The sequence below is a fragment of the Pseudophryne corroboree genome, chromosome 2 (genome assembly GCF_028390025.1).
Source record: "Pseudophryne corroboree isolate aPseCor3 chromosome 2, aPseCor3.hap2, whole genome shotgun sequence".
In the NCBI taxonomy this organism is placed as follows: Eukaryota; Metazoa; Chordata; class Amphibia; order Anura; family Myobatrachidae; genus Pseudophryne; species Pseudophryne corroboree.
The window spans coordinates 931722011-931737268 of NC_086445.1; positions in this window are offsets into that span (position 1 = coordinate 931722011).

Sequence of the window (15258 nt, forward strand, 5' to 3'; positions counted from 1 at the left end):
AGAGTGTATACATAAACCTGCATGACAAATACTGCAGTAAGCTGCTGGCCTGGATTCTGTGATCTATGATGATTGAAATCATATAGATATACAGGAGGGGTATTTAGCACATAAAGCTTATTTAAGCTTATTTCACAATATTATTTTTTAGTGCATCTCTTGTGTATGGAATATCCTAATTAGCTCCTGAACCTGATCTAAAACACGCTGATACTAAAACACCCTTTTCTCTCCCACATTACTAATTACTAGGACAACTCTCACTGTTAATAAGAAATCGAGCAGTATACTGACAATTTATTAATTTTTGATCTGTATTCCCAGATAAAGTTGCATCAACAGGTTACTTGCCAACAGAGGGGATTTAACCAGAATTATTGTGCCCTGATGGATACATAGCACTATACTAGGCAGCGGCAACAACCGAGATTGAGAACGCTAGCCACATGAGGAATTTTTATTACATTCACGCTGTTTGAATAAGCAATTTGCCAACAGCAACTAACAGGAGGGCACTGAAAGTTACGTATTGTGTGCTATACCAGTACAATTGCATTACATGAGGCAGCGTTGACAGCAGAGACTGAGAACGCTAGCCAGGTACAATAGTTCTGTCCCCAGATTATCTATACAATTGGGCAAGCTGCCAATAGTTATTTGTAGAAGGAAATTACAAGAACAGCACTCTACAATACAGTACAATGCACCATATGGGACAGCACTGACAGCAGAGTCTGGAAATGCTGACCAACATTGTACTTTTATATAATTGTCAGTACAAATTTGATTGATGCTCATCAGTGGTGATACAGCATTGTGTGTTAATATAAAGAGATCAATTAGTATCAAGAAGGATAGTGGTATAGCGAATATTGTGGGAACATCGGATGATGTAGTCACAATTTTGACAGGCAAGGAGCTAATTGGGACATAATGAGTTTATTCGGTCTACCCTATCAGATCTAACGTCTAATAACATACATGTTACAGTACACTTAAGGAGCCCATATCATATTAAATTGATTGACAGAATTGTGGTTCCCTTAGGTGGAACTTTTGTTTCTCTGATAAGTACGCATATTCATAATCGAGGTCATTGTACACAATAATTGAAGTATTTTATATAGAGACATTGCACAGCATAGTGAGTGTAGTGTGTGGTTTTTTAATAATCACAGGTTGCACTTTGTCTTTCACTTGTCCTTTAATTCATTTTAATATTTCACAGTTACAGGCTTTTTAAGTATATGAAATAAAAGTTATATTTTAAATTTAAAATCATTTGTATTAGTGCGCCACCTAAGACCAATATTTTCTTCCTTGTTCAAGAACTCGAGGACAAACACTGAAACTGGAGGGAGGCAGGTTCAGGGGAAATTTAAGGAAAAATTACTTCACAGAAAGGGTAGTGGACAAGTGGAATAGCCTCCCATCAGAGGTGGTAGAGGCTAAGACTGTAGAGCAATTTAAACATGCTTGGGATAGGCATATGAATATCCTTACAAAGAATTAAGGTTCAAAAAGGGTTGAGATTACCTAAAGGATAAAAAAGGGACAGACTAGATGGGCCAAGTGGTTCTTATCTGCTGTCAAATTCTATGTTTCTATGTAAGAGGTAAGTCCTCGTAGAGGGCATTACATATATATTGTGTATCTACTGGTTAGTCAGTCTAGTAATTAGGGTTATTGCTGTTGCAGTGTGTCTCCAGCAAAGAAGAAGTGTAAGAATAAGCATAAGGGTAGGCAATGTGCTGGCTGTGATGAAGTTTTCTCTGTTAAGGGAAATGTTAAGTTCTGTGAGGATTGTGCAGTAAATGATGCACCTGCTCCTATTCAGTCTAAACAATTACAGGAAATGATGAATTGGATATAGAAATATTTTTTGATACTCAAGAACAGTTATCTGAACTCCAGGGAACTAAGGGCCTAATTCAGACCTGATCATAGCAGCAACTTTGTTAGTAGATGGGAAAAACCATGTGCAGTGCAGGGGGGCCAGATATAACATGTGCAGAGAGAGTTAGATCTGAGTGGGTTATATTGTTTCTGTGCAGGGTAAATACTGGCTGCTTTATTTTTACACTGTAATTTAGATTTGTTTGAACACACCACACCCAAATCTATCTCTCTCTGCACATGTTTTATCTTCCCCTCCCACCCACCCACCCCTGCAGTGCACATTGTTTTGCCCATCTGCTAACAAAGTTGCTGCTACGTCTGAATTAGGCCCTAAAAGAGCTAGGTCTCTGGCTAACCTAGACTCTGTTGTGGAATCAGTGTCACCTGAACTTGATTATGAGGATGATTATCAGGCTGTTTCTAGTACAAGCTAAGAGGAGTTGCAGGATGATGTCAGGAGGTTTAACCTGGAAGATTTGGCTAGTCTATGAAAAAATATATTCAAGAGTATGAATTATAAGGAGCCTGTGGAAGAATCTGACGAGAATGTGTTGTTTGAAGATAGCGTAGAGAAGAATAGATTCTTTTCAGTACATAAAGCGTTAAAAGATATGTCTAAAGAGTGGAAGAATAATGAAAAAATAATTGACAGGATGTTCCCTATTAGTGACGAACAGTTTACAAATTGGTGTGCTGTACCCAAAATTGAACAGTTGCAGAGATGGTGTCAAAAAAACAACTTTTCTTTTAGAAGATGAAGCTGTATGAATGCATTAAAGAATTACATATGTCTTCAGCAGTATCATTAAAATCAGGAGTAGCTGTCGCTTCAGTAGCTAGAGCTTTGAGAATTTGGGGATAGGTGATGTTGACTGATTTGGAAGAGAACATTTTAAGGCAATACTTACAAAGAAATTTAGGCATAGTGCTCAAGGGTAGTGAGTATTTATGTGAAGGTTCTCTAGACATTTTAGATTTTGCTGCAAAATTTATAGCTGCAGGAGTAATGGCAAGAAGGGCCCTATGGCTTCGGTAGTGGCCGGCAGGTATGCATTCCAAAATTAGGCTTGTTTCTTTACCTTTTGAAGGTTCTCTGTTATTTGACAAAAAGCTGGAAACCATTATACAGAAGATGATGGGGGGGGGGGGGGGGGTCTGCAAGACTATCTCAGGACAGGAGGAACAAATATCCGATTCCATCTACTAAACAGTTTAGGGAAGCAAGAAGCTATAGACCAGGTCGTCCTTACGCCTTACGGAAGCAGATATACTTCACGGACGAGACAGTACTTTTGGGAATCCTATAGAAGAGGTGGTCGAAGACAATGACTATTATGAGATGCCAACATCTGTGCCAGTGGGATGCTGGCTTTTGGAATTTATAGATCATTGACAGGAGTCAGTGCAAGACAGATGGGTAGTGAACGTGATATCTCAGGGGTATCGAATAGAGTTTACAGTGGTTCCAAATTAGGACAAGTTCATAGTATCAGATATGCCGATTACAGCATTGAAAAGGAAAGCTTTAGAGGATAGTTTAAAAAATGTAATTGTGTCAAAAGCTGTGGAACCTGTTCCAGCATCACAGGTAAAGAAAAGTTTCTACTCCCGAATATTCTTAGTGAAGAAAATTAAAGAAGGATTCAGAACAATTCTGGATTTAAGGCAACTCAGATTTGTGAGAGTAAAGAAATTTTATATGGAGACTCTGAAGTCCATTCTGTTGGCGGTAAAAGGAGAAGATTTCTTGGTGTCGGTAGATCTGAGAGATGCGTATTTCCATGTTCCAGTAGCCAGGCAATCTAGAAAATACCTCAGATTCTGCATCCAAGGAAAGCATTTCCAGTTTGTATGTCTTCCTTTCGGTCTCTTGACATCTCCAAGAACGTTTGCAAAAGGTTCTTTTGGTACTCATAGCTTTTTTTAAGAGGACAAGGTATAGAAATCTGGTCGAACCTAGACTATGTAGAGAATCAAGAGAAATAGTAAACCAAGCTCTGGATACCTGTGGACATAAGAGAAATCACGTTATCAACGGTAAATTCTTACCATAACGTCTATTTCTCTGTCGGATCCACAGGATTATCAATAGGATAACATTGGGATTCCCAAAGCCAGTTTTAGTGGTGGGGACGCTCCTGATTACACAGAAGGACCTTTCGCCCGAAGTCTGCGTCATGAGAGGCAAAAGTATCCAAGGCATAATGTCTAATGAATGTGTTTATGGAAGACCATGTGGCTGCCTTACAAATCTGTTCTGCTGAAGCACCCTGTTGTGCTGCCCATGAAGGACCTACCTTACGTGTAGAGTAAGCAGAGACATTAGCCGGAATAGGGAGAGCTGCATGAGAATAAGCTTCTGATATTACCATTTGGAGCCATCTCGCCAGCGTGTGTTTACTAGCAGGCCATCCTCTTCTATGAAATCCGTAGAGGATGAAGAGAGAATCTGTTTTCCTGATGGCACTAGTACGATCTACGTAGATTCTTAATGCTCGGACTACGTCCAGCGACGCTTCTCCCGCAGAAAGTCACGATACCTGAAAAGCTGGGACAATAATCTCTTCATTAAGGTGAAACTTTGAAACCACCTTCGGAAGATAACCAGATCTCGTTCTGAGAACTGCTCTGTCTGGAAAAAAACGTAGAAAAGGAGACTTACACGATAACGCTCCTAAATCTGACACTCTTCTGGCTGACCCTATTGCCAGTAGAAAAAGTACTTTAGCCATTAACCATTTAAGATCTGCTCTCTTAAGTATGCAAAGAGAAATGACCAAGGTAATAGTCCCGGTGCTTCAAAATGTGATGTTTTAAACCCAAAGCAGCTGTTTCAAGGGATAGTTAGTCCCTGAGAATTGATTAAGGGTAGAATATACAGCGCTATAAACTGGATATAGACAATATAGCCTTTTATTTATACAAAAATTAACATTTAGTTGCAGCAACAAAAATGTAAAATATATATATAGATATTAAAATTATATAAAATAGGGCAAACACAGCACAACACTTCATTGAATATATTACCACATATAGAGGCCAAACACAGTCTCCTGTATAGAATCCTTGGAAAAAGATGCCACAGTCCAGGGGGTGTATATAGCACTTGTGAAGATGGTATAGTCCATATGGAGTGAATGGAGGACCTTCAAAGCTTAATTTTGGATGGTTAGAGTCCTATTGGAAGCATGGTCTCTTACTCATCTCTCGGACACCAACAATTTCTCCGTTTGGAGCGTAAAGGACTTCTAGGCATATTCCAGGAACTGGATGTATAACTGTAGTGATGGCCTCTGCAAACCGATGCATTTCGCTGTGTCAACAGTTTTGTCAAGGTGTGTGTGTGTCCATTGTGAAATTGCCCTTTATAAAGGCTGTGCTGATTGCCCATTGTTTGCAGCTGTACTTAATTTACAATCATCAAATATCATAAAAAATAAAACTATATCCAGTTTAATTTAATCTTAATAAATGGAGACAAGTGTATATATACATAGAAGCCACTTTTGTTTATTATTACTTATATTCAGTATATATAACAATAAACATTTTCTGATTTTAGTATTGCGATCATGTGACCGCATAAGTATGCTTCCTGTGTTTGGAACACATACCAGACTCCAATAGGTTATGGAGATCGGAAGCGCCGATCACGTGACGCTGTTTACGTACACGTGACCGGCTCCAATACTCGCGAGAGCCGCAGAGAACGCATCGAGGTCACGGTCACATGACGGGACCCGCGTGCGTGACGCAACTCTCGGAAGCAAGTCACGTGGTCACGGTCACATGACCCATGTGTCGTCGCGACTTCCGGAAGTGAGTGACATACTGGCAATCCGGACACGCCAGCCAGTATCCACAATGGGCTCAGTTGCCCTTATTTCAGTATAATCGATACTATTATGTTTGAAGAGAGAAAGACCCCCAGATTATTTATCTCTTTGGTGAAACATGATAAAAATAAATATAAAGAAAACAAGAAAATAAATTATTTTTTTAACTACAGACTGTCACTGACCTAGATTGGGGGTGTTGTGAACTCGGGGATTCTTCCGATGGTTGGGAAGAGGAACCACAACTGGGCCGGAACAGGGGTGACCTGATATAGGATTTCCTCATACAGGACTCTGACAGTAAGGTTTGATGAAATATTGAAGAACTTTATTGCAGGAAAAGAACAACTCAAAGTCATATAGCAGAAAGGGAACTTATGAGGGAATGTCCACACCTATTGAAGGGTTTGTGAGCAATGTTAAAGATACTGGTGACTGAAGAAGTTGTGAGCGATGTTTTAAAGACACTGATGATTTGAAGAACTTGTAAACGGTGGTTAAAGACACAGATGATTTAAAGAACTTGTGAACAGTGGTTTAAGACGCTGATGATTTGAAGAACTTGAGTGCAGTGATTTAAAACGCTGATGATTTGCAGAACTTGTGAACGGAGATTAAGACGCTGGTGATTTGAAGAACTTAAGTGCAGTGGTTTAAGACGCTGATGATTTGTAGAACTTGTGAGCGGTGATTGAGACGCTGATGATTTGAAGAACTTGAGTGCGGAGGTTTAAGACGCTGATGATTTGCAGAACTTGAGAACGGTGATTAAGACGCTGATGATTTGAAGAACTTGAGTGCAGAGGTTTAGGATGCTGATGATTTGCAGAACTTGAGAACGGTGATTAAGACGCTGATGATTTGAAGAACTTGAGAACAGTGTTTAGGGCCCGCAGCCCACGCTGACTCCTAGGAGCACTGGTGACTGGACCGCAGAGAGACACACCAGCTGCTGGGAACGCTGGAACCTATGCAGCGAACTGGCACCTGGAAATGCCAGAGACACTGGAGTACAACTTCAGAGATTCTCGCCGGGAACAAGAGCGCTGGCATCCACTTCGGGGGAAAAGACGATACTCAGGCGCAGAGGCTCTGTCCGGCGTCTGACTTTGAGTCTCCCGCCACCGCTGGATTGGCGGAACAGTCTGATGACGTCACCTGTCCCCCGCCCACGTGATGCCGGGTGTCATGGCTTCGCCCCTGCCCTGGAGAACCGCCGGGAGCCGCGCCAGCCAGACGCCGGAGCCCGTGGCCCACCGAAGGCGGAGGCCGCAACACAGACCAGCAGGCACGCAGGGGTAAGTGCGGCGAACGCCGCCTCTGGCGTGTGACAGTACCCCCTCCTCCAGGAGTGGCCCCTGGACACTTTCCAGGTTTTGTTGGATTTCTGGAATGGAAGATCTTCACCAGTCGGGGAGCCGTAACTTCAATAGCCTTGACCCAGCTCCTTTCCTCGGGGCCAAAACCTTTCCATTCCACCAAATACTGTAGATTCTTGTGAAGATAGCGAGAGTCAAGAATAGCTTTGATTTCAAAGTCCGTACCATCTTCAGCCTCTGCAGAGGTTGACCTTGGGGACTTGGAATGAAACCGGTTCAAAACAAGAGGGCGAAGAAGAGAGACATGAAAGGAATTTGGTATCCGGAGATGGGAAGGCAATCCCAATTTGCAAACAACCGGATTCAGGACTTGTAACACGGGGTAAGGACCAATGAACCTCGGAGCGAACTTCATAGTGGGAACCTTTAAATGGAGATTGCGGGTAGAGAGCCATACCCTGTCACCAACCTTGTATTGAGGAGCTGCCCGTCGCTTCCTATCTGCAAAGAACTTATAGCGGCCGGAGACTCTCTTGAGGTTAGCATGAACTCGACTCCAGATTTGACTGAAGTGCCGGAGAGTAGAGGCTGCAGCAGGAACTTCTTCCGGAGGACAAATGGGTAATTCTGGAACTTGGGGATGAAATCCATAATTAATAAAAAATGGGGACTCACCAGTGGAAGAGTGGTATAGATGATTATAAGCAAACTCGGCCCAAGGCAACAGCTCCACCCAATTATCTTGCGAGGGGGAGAGATAAACACAGAGAAAAGTCTCTAAATCTTGATTGACGCGTTCAGTTTGCCCATTGGTTTGTGGATGGTAAGCAGATGAAAACTTGAGTTTTATTTGTAAGGCCGTACAGAGGGCTCTCCAGAATCTTGCAGTGAACTGTACCCCCCAGTCAGAGACTATTTACAGAGGTAACCCGTGCAGGCGGAAGTGTTCCCGGATAAATAACAAAGCCAACTTAGAAGCTGATGGTAACCCGGTCAACGGAACAAAATGTGCCATCTTAGAGAAACGGTAAATAATTACCCAGACGGTGTTATGACCCTTAGAGAGGGGCAGTTCAGTAACAAAGTCCATAGAGATATGGGTCCAAGGCCTCTTATGAATGGACAATGGGTGCAGCAACCCCGCAGGAGGCAGACGACAAATTTTGTGCTGAGCACATTGAGGACACGAGTTGACATAATCTTGAACATCCTTCTTCATAGTGTCCCACCAGTAAGATCTTCGTAGAAATTCCCACATCTTTTGAACTCCAGGATGACCGGAAAACTTGGATATGTGAGCCCACTGCAACAATCTTAGTCGAAATTTAGCTGGCACAGACATTTTCCAGGAGGGGGGCCCAACGCGGTGGGAGCCACTGAAATAGAAACTGGAATGAGAATCAAAGCCTTTTCAACGGAATTCTCCTCATCCGAAGCCGTTAAGGAACGGGATAGGGCATCAACCTCTTAGGAATGGACAATGGGTGCAGCAACCCCGCAGGAGGCAGACGAAGAATTTTGTGCTGAGCACATTGAGGACACGAGTTGACATAATCTTGAACATCCTTCTTCATAGTGTCCCACAAGTAAGATCTTCATAGAAATTCCCACATCATTTGAACTCCAGGATGACCGGAAAACTTGGATATGTGAGCCCACTGCAACAATCTTGGTCGAAATTTAGCTGGCACAGACATTTTTCCAGGAGGAGGGACCAACGCGGTGGGAGCCGCTGAAATAGAAACTGGAATGAGAATCAAAGCCTTTTCAACGGAATTCTCCTCATCCGAAGCCGTTAAGGAACGGGATAGGGCATCAGCCTTGGTGTTAAAAGTTCCAGCCCGGTACTTAATGACAAACGAAAATCGGGCAAAGAAGAGCGCCCATCTAGCTTGATGGGGATTCAAGCACTGGGACATCTTGAGATACAGCAAATTCTTGTGATCAGTGAAAATCATAATTAGGTGTTTAGCACCTTCCAAAAGATATCTCCATTCTTCAAAGGCAGATTTTATTGCCAAAAGCTCTTTGTCTCCAATGGTGTAATTTTGTTCAGCCGGAGAGAACTTGCGAGAATGGAAACTACATGGATGTAACTTCCCATCTGGAGCGTACTGCGAAAGCACGGCACCAATGCCTACCGTAGAAGCATCAACCTCCAAAATGAATGGTTTTAAAAAGTCTGGTTGCTGAAGTACCGGAGCGGTCATAAAGGCTGCCTTCATCTGAGCAAACGCTGCTACAGCTTCAGAGGACCAATGGCTTGGGTCAGCCCCCTTCATGGTTAGGGCAGTAATAGGCGCCACAATGGTAGAGAAACCCTTTATGAATTTCCAGTAGTAATTTGCAAACCCCAGAAATCGTTGCACCGCTTTCAAGGAAAGAGGCTGAGTCCAGTCCCGAGTGTCAGGGAGTTTCTCCGGATCCATACGAAGCTCCGTGCCCGAAATGATGTAACCAAGAAATGGAATAGAAGGGACCTCAAAGGTACACTTGGAAATCTTGCCGTATAGATGGTTCTCTCGCAATCGAAGAAGTACCTCTTTAACCTGTACTCTGTGCTCAGTGAGATTCTTAGAAAATATCAGAATGTCATCCAAATATACCACTACATTTAGGTATAACATATCCCGAAAGATTTCATTAATGAATCCCTGGAAGACGGCGGGGGCGTTGCTGAGGCCGAACGGCATTACCATATACTCATAATGCCCGTCCCTAGTATTGAAGGCCGTCTTCCATTCGTCCCCCTGTCGGATACGTATCAAATTATAAGCTCCCCTTAAATCGAGCTTGGTGAAGACTCGGGCTCCGCGAACTCTATCAAAAAGCTCCGTGATGAGCGGCAAAGGATACTTATTCTTAATGGTGACATCATTTAGACCACGATAGTCGATACATGGCCTCAGGCCTCCGTCCTTTTTCTTCACAAAAAAGAAACTTGCTCCCGCCGGGGAAGTAGAGGGGCAGATGAATCCTTTCTGCAGATTAGACTTGATATATTCCGACATAGCTTGAGTCTCGGGTACTGATAAAGGATAAGTGTGACCACGAGGTGGCATTTTCAACGGAATGAGCTCAATAGGACAGTCCCAGGGTCTATGCGGTGGTAACTGATCGGCCGCCTGTTCCGAGAACACATCTGAAAACTCCCGATAAGCCTCTGGAATAAGCCCGTCATCCGACTTGGAAGATACACGGAGCGGGTAGACAGGAGTGAGACAATTTGAATGACAAAATGGACTCCAAGAAATTATCTGTGTCGACCTCCAGTCGACGTGGGGGTTGTGAAGCTTGAGCCAAGGAAGACCAAGAACGAGATCGTGAGGCATCTCCCGAATCACAAGGAACTCCAGATGTTCTTGATGCAAAGTTCCCACTTGCAGCTTGATTGGCATTGTACAACTTGAAATCAGACCATTAGAAATTTGGGTACCATTGATAGCAGTCAACGTAATAGGTCGTTCGACCGACCGTAACTGTAAACCCAGATTCTGGGCACAGGAAAGGGAAATAAAATTCCCCGCAACCCAACAGTGCCTTAACGGTTTTGACTACTGACTCAGAAAACAGAGACACGGAGAGTAAACAGTCCACTGCCGGAGAAGATTGAGAAGAAACCCCTAGCTCGAGACTTGCAAAACTTGAGAAAATGATCCGCAGCTCCACAGTAGAGGCAGAGTCTACCCTCACGACGACGCTGACGTTCTTCTGGGGACAGCCGAGACCGATTAATCTGCATGGGTTCGTCTGGACTCGGAATAACTGTTTGCTTAGACGGAAGAGATCGGAATCTTGACCGATCTGACTATGTTCACCACCTCGTTCCTGCATGCGAAGATCCACCTATACACAGAGTGAGATCAACTGTTCCAAGGAATCTGGCAGATCTCTAGTGATCAACTCGTCCTTTAAACGATCAGAGAGCCCATTCCAAAAAGCAGCCCGAAGGGCATCATTATTCCAGCACAGTTCTGAAGCTATGGTTTGAAAATGAATCACATACTGTCCCACTGAACGAGAGCCTTGTCGAACACGGAGCAAGTCAGCAGAGGCAGCGGTCGTCCTGCCGGGCTCATCAAAGATCCTTCGGAATGACGTGATGAAGTTGGTATAACTATAAACCAACGGATCTTATCGCTCCCATAACGGTGACACCCACTCCAACGCTGAACCCTCAAGCAAAGAAATAATGTATGCCACTTTAGACCGATCAGTAGGAAAGTTATGTGAAAGGAGTTCGAAATGTACCTCACACTGATTGAGGAAACCACGGTAATTCTTTGGATTCCCGTTATAACGAGGAGGAGTAGGAAGCTGAAGGCGTGACCTGGTTCCAGACAAGGACGGAACATTGCTAGAGACAACTACTGGAGCGGATACTGGAACTGGAGCTGAAACCACTGAAGCCAGAGAAGTCTGGATTTGATCCAGCCGGCCAGATAATTCCTGGAGATAATGCATCACCTGATTCTGTGCTGCTTCCTGACTCTGTACTCGGGAAACCAGGTCCTGCATGGTGCTTGCCTCTGGGTTCCAATTCCCCAGGTCCATGGGGCCTGAGTATACTGTCACTGACCTAGATTGGGGGTGTTGTGAACTCGGGGATTCTTCCGATGGTTGGGAAGAGGAACCACAACTGGGCCGGAACAGGGGTGATTTGATATAGGATTTCCTCATACAGGACTCTGACAGTAAGGTTTGATGAAATATTGAAGAACTTTATTGCAGGAAAAGAACAACTCAAAGTCATATAGCAGAAAGGGAACTTATGAGGGAATGTCCACACCTATTGAAGGGTTTGTGAGCAATGTTAAAGATACTGGTGACTGAAGAAGTTGTGAGCGATGTTTTAAAGACACTGATGATTTGAAGAACTTGTAAACGGTGGTTAAAGACACAGATGATTTAAAGAACTTGTGAACAGTGGTTTAAGACGCTGATGATTTGAAGAACTTGAGTGCAGTGATTTAAGACGCTGATGATTTGCAGAACTTGTGAACGGAGATTAAGACGCTGGTGATTTGAAGAACTTAAGTGCAGTGGTTTAAGACGCTAATGATTTGTAGAACTTGTGAACGGTGATTGAGACGCTGATGATTTGAAGAACTTGAGTGCGGAGGTTTAAGACGCTGATGATTTGCAGAACTTGAGAACGGTGATTAAGACGCTGATGATTTGAAGAACTTGAGTGCAGAGGTTTAAGACGCTGATGATTTGCAGAACTTGAGAACGGTGATTAAGACGCTGATGATTTGAAGAACTTGAGTGCCGTGGTTTTAGACGCTGATAATTTGTAGAACTTGAGAACGGTGATTAGGGCCCGCAGCCCACGCTGACTCCTAGGAGCACTGGTGACTGGACCGCAGATAGACACACCAGCCGCTGGGAACGCTGGAACCTATGCAGCGAACTGGCACCTGGAAATGCCGGAGACACTGGAGTACAACTTCAGAGATTCTCACCGGGAACAAGAGCGCTGGCATCCACTTCGGGGGAAAAGATGATACTCAGGCGCCGAGGCTCTATCCAGCGTCTGACTTTGAATCTCCCGCCACCGCTGGATTGGCGGAATAGTCTGGTGACGTCACCTGCCCCCCGCCCATGTGATGCCAGGTGTCATGGCAGCGCCCCTGCCCTGGAGAACCGCCGGGAGCCGCGCCAGCCAGACGCCGGAGCCTGTGGCCCACCGAAGGCGGAGGCCGCAACACAGACCAGCAGGCACGCAGGGGTAAGCGTGGCGAACGCCGCCTCTGGCGTGTGACACAGACATTAAATTAAATATACATACATAACATATCTGACATTCCCATATGTAGCAGATTGTGTAAAAAATATATATATACCTTATCTACAAATATCCACCTAGACATGATTTGATATAAATCCATATAATCCCAATTATATATTTAACCATGATGGAAAATTGTCAATCTTCTAATAACCCAGCTCTATAGTGACATCTTGTGGAATTATTTATTAATGGCATTCACATAATAAATAACCAGTCTAGAAATCATACATGGTGTAAATAATATTCCCTGTATTATAAACCATAATTAAACTATTGATAACAATTTTTTTTAATTATATAATGTTTTAATTAAATTGATTAAACCGGAAACCTAAAGTACTGCATTTAGTTCCAAAGCTTCATTCAGGCCACAGGGATATAAGGAATTCAACTGGAGTGTCCAAAATATCTCTTGTCGACAAAGTCGAGTATATCTATCCCCTCCTCGACATGTCGGTGGAATATATTCCAGGCCAATAACTTTTAAAGAGCTGGGATCTTTATTATGATGGTACACGAAGTGTCTAGATAGGCTATGTTTCATTAGCCCATTTATGACATTTCTACGATGTTCCATGAATCTTAATTTCAAGGCTCTAGTCGTTCTACCAACATATTTTAAGTTACATCCGCATTTCAATAGATATATAACCCATGACGTATTGCAATTGATAAAAGTGGAGATATTTATAAATTTCTCCTCCAAAGCTATATTAATCTTTTTGGTTTTATTATATGCATGTAAACATGTTGTACATTTGTTGGCTCCGCATTTATAGAAACCCTTAGGTTTCGTGGATAGCCAACCCCCTTCGGAGTTTATTCCTATATCTGATGAATGACTTCCTGTGGGGTTCTTTAGTTGGCTAGGTGCCAATATGTTCTCTAGGGATTTGTTTTTCTTAAAAATAAACTCTGGCTTAGCTGGAAGAATACCATTCAAAATTGGATCATTTAGAAGCATATGATAATTTTGTTTGATCGTATTTTTAATCTGATTAGATCGATTATTAAATTTAGATATAAAGGCCAATTCTTTCTTATTATCAGAGGAAACTTTGGATTTCGGATGAAGTAATGTATGTCTATCTACTTGACTTACTTCTAGGAATGCTTTATCCAATAGATGTTGTGGATAATCCCTATCGCTAAAGGATTCCATTAATCCTTTTGCTTGAGATTCAAAGGCTTGGGTGGTGGAACAGTTTCTTTTAATACGTAACAATTGACCTTTAGGGATATTGCTCTTCCATGACTGGTGGTGTGCACTCTTATAATTTAAATATGAATTATGATCAACATCCTTGGTGTAATTAGACGTATGGATACAATTATCCACTATTTCTAAAGAGATATCTAAAAAATTAATTTTGGAAGAACTAAAGTTAGAAGTGAAGGTTAAATTAAAAGTGTTGGTGTTGAGAGAATTAACTAAATCAGAAAAAGTGTTGTGATCCCCATCCCAAATGAAGAAAAGGTCATCGATGTACCGCCCATAGAAAACGAGACGGTCGCCGAGTCCGCCTCCCCAAATAAGGTCCTCTTCCAAGTGTCCTACGTAGAGCTTAGCGTAACTTGGCGCAAATCTCGTCCCCATGGCGGTTCCCATCGTTTGACGATAAAACGTGTCCGAAAAGAGAAAATAGTTGTGAGAAAGGATGAAGGAAATGGAGTCGACAATAAACTCCTGGTGTCTCTCTGAAAGGTCTCCATCTGTTGACAATATTTGATTGATAACCTGTACACCTAACTGGTGAGGTATATTTGTATAAAGACTGGATACATCCAGAGAAGCAAATGCATATGAAGATTTCCAGGTAACCCCCTGGATTAGTTCTAAAAAGTGCATAGTATCTTTAATATGGGACCTTAATTGAGAGACTCGCGGTTGGAGAAAGTTGTCGACATAGGCAGATAAAAAAAGAAGTGAGGGAATTAACACCCGAAATAATAGGACGTCCTGGGGGTGAAGTGAGGGACTTGTGAATCTTGGGGAGGTGATAATAAACGGGAATGGTGGGATGAAGGGGAAAAAGAAACTTTAGTTCTTCCTTAGATATCACTCCATCCTGGAGAGCTGCTTGTAAAAGAGCATATAATTCTTTTTGATATAGGGGGGTGGGATCCCGTGCAAGGACCTCATAGAAGTTCACATCACCTAATTGTCGTAAGGCTTCCTTGATGTAATCTTCTCTGTCCTGTATTACGAGCCCACCCCCCTTATCAGCTTCTTTGATGACAATTTAAGTATCTTTTGTTAATTTTTTAATAGCTTGTTTCTCCCATTTATTCAAATTTTGTTTAATGTCACATTTTGAAGAACATATAGATTTGAAATTTTCTAAAGTGGTTTTATAAAAGTTTCAACCTGACTGCTTTTGAAACTAATGGGGAAAAAAATCCGATT